Genomic DNA, 4,900 nt, shown 5'->3' on the forward strand with positions numbered 1-4,900 from the left:
AAATTAAGACAAGGCACAATAGGAAAAGAAGATGAAAATGTACAGAAACAGTGTTGAAAAAAACTTAGCTATTTAAAAAATATTTCAAATATCATTTGCCACCTCATAAAGCTTAGAAATAAGATTATTTAAAAAGGTTTAAACTTTGGAAAACAGTTGGCTAAACTGTAAGTAAAGAGACTGTAGTCAGAGAACTTTTACCAAATTTCAGTGTTAATATTTCCTAAACTTAAAATCATCCAAGCTTACATGCAAAAGAGAAGCCACTTTACCAGGATTTATTTTTCCTTTATCGTTGTTTATAATACTCATTTGGTCCTATAACATATATGGTACATACCATGCCCTATAAAAAGAATACATAACAAGAGAATACTTATCTCTAGAAACAGAAAAAAAAATCTAATGCCTATATCTTCTGCTTTAAATATTTTTTATTAATTAAATGGGGTAATATAAGATCTTAATTATAATGACAAAGCTTAGAAACCAATTAATTTATTTATTACTTTTTCTAGTTCAAAGTCCTTTTTTTAAACTTTTATATAATCTCATTTATTTTGGCATATTTTATCCATGAAACAAACTGTCCTTCCCTTCTTTTATTAAAAATCATTATTTCTTATTAAATTCTACTCCCAGTATGTAGTGTAAACAAGGCCAACAGATTAATTGCACAGTAATGAGAAAATCAACAAGGATCTGCTTCAGAATAAGGAAAACAATTAGTAGTAAAGATTTATACTCCTCCCCCAACATTACATCTCTCAACAAAGAATTCTTGCTGAACTTTTTTGAAACGTGTGTAGTGGGGCAGGGTTTAGAAAAACTATAGTTATAAATGTGTATGTGTTAGCAATGATAACTGTGAGTGAGCACAAGGAAAATTTGTGCAATTTCCATTTGTTGCACTGACATCTCATGTAAACTAAATTAAAATATTAAAAGTAATAGGATTTTACTTCAAAAGTCAGAATTAGAGCAATTTCTTAACATAGTGATAATTGCTACCCTAAGAACTAATGATAATAAACAAATAACCAGAACTCTTACTTTATATTCTTTCCTTTCCCCTCTCCCCTTAATTTCAACTCAGTTTGGAAGTGTCAGAGCTAAAAATGAGTATTTCTTCTCATTTGCATTGAATTGCTAGCTATTGTGCCAGAATGTCACTTCCCGAAACACACACACTATTTCTACTAAAAGGGATTTATAGTTGACTGTGACAAACACATCAGATTGATTTAAATAAAATCTACTGTACCATTTAAAAATGTTTTATTTTTATAGAAAAGCTTGTTATTAAGAGAGGAGTTCAAAACTGAAAAAAGCAGCAACACAAAATGAAGCTATCAGTTGATACCCAAGATTACTCCATATTTTGAAGTTGCTGTGGCCATCACTGTATATCCCAAAAGAGATCTTTGGCTCAGACCAATACTGACATGACCGTTCTAGGAACTGGGGACGGTGGTAAACCGGGTGTAATCCTCACTCCGAAGGGTTGGCGAGGGATGTTAACAGTCAAGCTGGAGGACAGGAGTCGGCGGTATAGGGATGAATGCCCCGTGGAGTGAGGGGTTCGTCGGAAGCCTCTAGCCCACACTTTGGGGAGGGAGGTGGGGAAAGGGAAGGAAGCCACAGCCTCCAGGAGACTGGAGTGCTGCAGAAGCCAGAGAGAACTTTCCGAAAACTGAAAGCAGTTCAGGTAGGAAAAGATCAGAAGAGTGGCCCCTGATAAAATACCTAGCTGGAGATATAAGAAACAGGATTAGAAGGGATTTTATAAAGATAATTTCAAGAGCTAGGACTTTATCACGCGGGCAACAGAGATTCCCCCGAAAAGATTTTAAAGAGGAGTAACAGGGTCGGGTTTACTTTGAAACAAAATATCTACCTGGTTGCGGAGTCGAGATCCCAGAGGGTCAAAATCCGAGGCCGAGAGACCAGCGCGCAGGTAACTGCGGTAATCCGGTAGGGAGGACGCCGGTGGGCGGCCCTGGGGTAGCCAGAGCGTGCGGGGAGTGAAAACCAGACAAGTAACGGAATTAATACGGCTCCTGAGGCTTAAAGGGTGGGGAGCTCACCGCCAAACTGTAGCCATGCAGTAGCTCCGAAGGGATATGGGAAGTTTGGAGAGAGAACGTGAGCTCCGTTTAGAATACATAGGTTAGGAAATCTTTGTGGCACCCAAATTAAATATTCCTGCAACTCGGGACTGGGTGGTCTGGATGCAGGCTCACACTCAGCGAGTGGAGGAGACCATTCAGAGCGTGCTGAGCAGAAGGCGGTTAGGACAAGCTCCCCAGGGACGCCCACCCAAACAGCGGGAAAATTGCTTCTGTTCCACTCTTCTTTAAATCTGCGCGGAATCACAAAACATGCCAAGAGTTTTAGGGGAGTTCGTTGCTCCCGTTTTGCAGGTAGGGAAATGAGACTTTGGGGTATCGGCTTGTTTAAATCCACCTGGCGGTGAGTCTGACTTCCCTTCTCTTAGCCCTACTCTTCCCTATCATCATCTCACAGCACCCGATTGCCGGAACATATATTATTTCTCATATTTAGGGTAGAATAGATCACAAAAGTGTATTTTGCTTCTTTAATGTTGTTTGCTCCTTTTCTCCCTACCCCCACGATAAAATATTACATGATCAGCCTGCAATTTTAATAAATATCCCTAGGCATTAAAATATATATAACGACTTTTTAAAAAAAAATCGGGCAGAGAACAATTTAGACTATATCTCCACCAGTAAGGACACAACTTCTTTAAATTCTCGGTATTGACAGATTCTGGGCTTACGTTTTTTAACTCTGCACGTACATCCCGGGTTTTCCTTCTCCGGGATGGGCCTGCTCGCCTCCCCCTCTCCCGCCCCTCCTTTCCCTTCCTCCGCCCGCCTCCCCGCACCACCTGCTCCTGGCGCCTCTCCTCCTCCCGCCTCCCCGCCCGAGCCGGTTCTCACGCGCAGCCCGAACCCCTCCCCTCCGCTCCCGCCCCATTCACTTCCGCGGACCTTCAGAGTCGGAACCAGCAGGCTTCACTCCTGGCTTCCCAGCCCCTCCCGCGCTCCCGCGTTTCCCCTCCCTCCTCCCGCTCCGCGCCCCCCACGAAGTTCCCCCCCCCGCCCCGCACCGCCCCCCGCGAGGACCTCAGGGGCGGTCCCAAGCCGGCCGTCGCCGATTGGTTGCTTTCTCCGAGCCCCGCCCCTGTGCACGCGCAGGAGGTGGGGTGGGTAGGATGCGGGAGCGCGCAGCGCGGCCCCGCGACCCGGGCGTTCGTGACCCGCGTGCTGGCCCTGACGTCCGGGCCCGTGTGCCCGCGAGTTGGTGGCGGGCGGTGTCTGGGTACAGCCGGATTGGAGGTTCGCGTACCGCCGGAGGCTCTCTTTTGCCCCAGAAGGCGCTTCCCTGCCACAGTCAGCCGGGCGTCCCGCAGGTTCTGGGACCTGCCCGAAGGGCCATCGCAGTCGCCAGCCCGGTTGCCCGGATGTCGTTGCCCCCAGCCACCCGGCCGCCGACGCGCTTCTCTGCCCCGGGAGGAGGCTCCTCTTAAAGGGACAGCGCCGTGTTTGAGCCGGAGGGGTTGGTGTATTTTGCCCTTTGAGTGCGGTCCCTGCCCTGCGGGAACTCCGCTGCGTCGGCAACCCCGAGCCCTCTCCTTCGGGACAGGCGCAGTTGGAGCGCGGCGCGCCCAGCCGGGTGATGACCGCAGATGGCCACCCGGAGGCCAGGTTTTCCTCTGGCGCGAGCTGTGACCGGTGGCGCCGCGCGGGGCCGCGAGGCGCCGGGCTGTGATTGGCCGAGGCTGCCGTGAATGCAGGACATTGTCTGGTCGCGGTCGTCTCTGTCCCTACACGGCCGCCCTTCCCGGATCAAAATGGTGCGGAACTAGGGCCCTGGATGGGTCTGTCCCCACCGGTCCCGGGTGCCTTCTATAGTGGGAACAGCATGGTGGGAAATGTAACTTTTACGAGATCATGGATTCTGAGAATCGCATAAAGGTGCTTTCAAACAAAATCATTCTCAACAAGGAAATGAAGTCATTGTGTTTCACATCAAGATTTCTTTTTTAAGATGCAAAATATTTTATAGTCATCGAAAAGAGCCAACTGTTTGAAAAAACTTTTTACATTTTTGTTTTAAAGAGCCCTTTAATTAGTATCTATAATTCACCTATGTTATGTAATATTATGTATTAGGTATATATATATATATATAATCCTGTCCTGGACAATCTTTCTGGGTCTTAGTTTCCATCTGTGTGAAAGAACGGCGCTGTTCTGGTAGCTCTCCAAGTTTGCTTCCATTGTTAAAATAACTGATTCTGATTCTACACTTAAAATCTTGGTTTATTCTTTACATTGGATCATAGCTCAAGGCCGTGCACTAAATGAGACTTTAAAAGAGCCCTTGAGAAGAATATAGTTTTCAGATTGTCTTTGAAAATTTGCGGGAGTTATTTTAGTGGAGCTGTATGTAATCATTTGGTGTGTGATTTGGAGTAAAGAAAGATGATAGCAGGAGAAAAATATATGGAGATCAATCTGACATTGGTCAGTCAATGTAAAGAGGAGGGTTTTCTTTTATTCTAAAGTCGTTTTTTAGGGAATGGAATATTATAATCAAGAATAAATATCTTTCCTGTTTTGTTCCTGGTATCAAAAGAGTAAGAAGATGGCAAAGGAGAGAAGACACATAGGAAATAGAGCTTCATAAATCAAAAATGATTGGAGAGTTTTGAATAAAATAAAGTTGGAATTTACTTTTTAAAAAAACTGGATAGGAAAAATTATTGTAGAGTTTAAAAAATAAATGGTGTTTTCTTCAGTCAACATGAATTAGAGACTTAAAAATGACAAACAAATGAAGGAAAACATCCAGAAAAAGATAAATTTAA

At 44.6% G+C, this 4,900-nt stretch overlaps 1 long non-coding RNA gene across 1 annotated transcript; it reads right to left on the reverse strand.

Moving 5' to 3' along the window:
* Positions 1-1,261: 1,261 nt before the first annotated feature.
* Positions 1,262-2,299, reverse strand: LOC105853444. Its single transcript, XR_001145292.1, has 2 exons — positions 1,898-2,299; positions 1,262-1,750 (listed from the first exon to the last, which is right to left on the reverse strand). It is a non-coding gene; the product is annotated as an uncharacterized LOC105853444 (long non-coding RNA).
* Positions 2,300-4,900: the final 2,601 nt, after the last annotated feature.

This window comes from Condylura cristata, unplaced genomic scaffold (genome assembly GCF_000260355.1).
Source record: "Condylura cristata isolate star-nosed mole 26May11 unplaced genomic scaffold, ConCri1.0 scaffold00009, whole genome shotgun sequence".
Classification (NCBI taxonomy): Eukaryota; Metazoa; Chordata; class Mammalia; order Eulipotyphla; family Talpidae; genus Condylura; species Condylura cristata.